Source organism: Crocodylus porosus, unplaced genomic scaffold, assembly GCF_001723895.1.
Source record: "Crocodylus porosus isolate Cpor-Errol unplaced genomic scaffold, CroPor_comp1, whole genome shotgun sequence".
In the NCBI taxonomy this organism is placed as follows: Eukaryota; Metazoa; Chordata; order Crocodylia; family Crocodylidae; genus Crocodylus; species Crocodylus porosus.
Window position 1 is genome coordinate 27395566 of NW_017728921.1, and position 893 is coordinate 27396458.

The following is an 893-nucleotide window of genomic DNA, read 5'->3' on the forward strand; positions in this document are numbered from 1 at the left end:
ACCCCACGTGACGCGTTCCGACGGGAGGGGGGGCAGCGCTCCGACTCCCGCCCCCCCCACCCGCGCCGGCCCGAGGCTCCGCTGGGGGCGCTGCGGAGTCAGGAACTGGCCGCGGGCTCGGGGGCAGCGGCTTCCACCGGCGCCGCCTCCAGCTGGAGCAGGGTCGGCTGCTTGCTGGGAGCCAGGTCAGGCCCTGGGTCTGGTGTAAGTGGGCCAGGCCCACTCTCTGCAGCTCCTCCCCTTGGAGACCTGAAGGTGGTTGGGTTTTTGGGGGGGGGTTGCGTTTTTTTTCCCCTATTTTTTTTGCACCGGTCCTGGAAGCACTGGTATACCAGGTCAATGCATGGAGTGGATGGAGCAAGCTCCGGTTCCACCACCCAACACCGAAAAGAATCTGCTCAATATAGACCTCCGATGGAGGACATATCAGAGACAATCACCTGCCCTGGGAAAACCAACTGATCGATCATGGTGGTGATGGTTTCCAGGCCAAAACCTGACTTCATCCCACCCAGGCCGCTGGCGCAGGAAAACAGAATGGCCCTAGGGCTGCAGCGGCTACCCAAACGTGGCGACTTGGGCACAAGTCTGGACAATCTGAGTCTTCACAAACCTCCCCTTCCTCAGCACTTCTCACTGGCGTGATACTCAGCCCTCTGGCAAGAGCGCAAGGTGCTTTGTAAAAAACAAACCAGGGCTTCCGCCCTGCTGGCAATATTACCTGCAGGCAACTCACTCGATATATTTTATTATTGGGATGCTTAGAGAGACCAAACTTCCTGTCACTTGCTGCAGAGTGAAAGATCACGTGTTAACGGTGAATAACTGTGCTGGTCCATCCTCCAGCACAAAAAGATGATAATGTCCATCCAGATGCAAAAATAAATAAATAA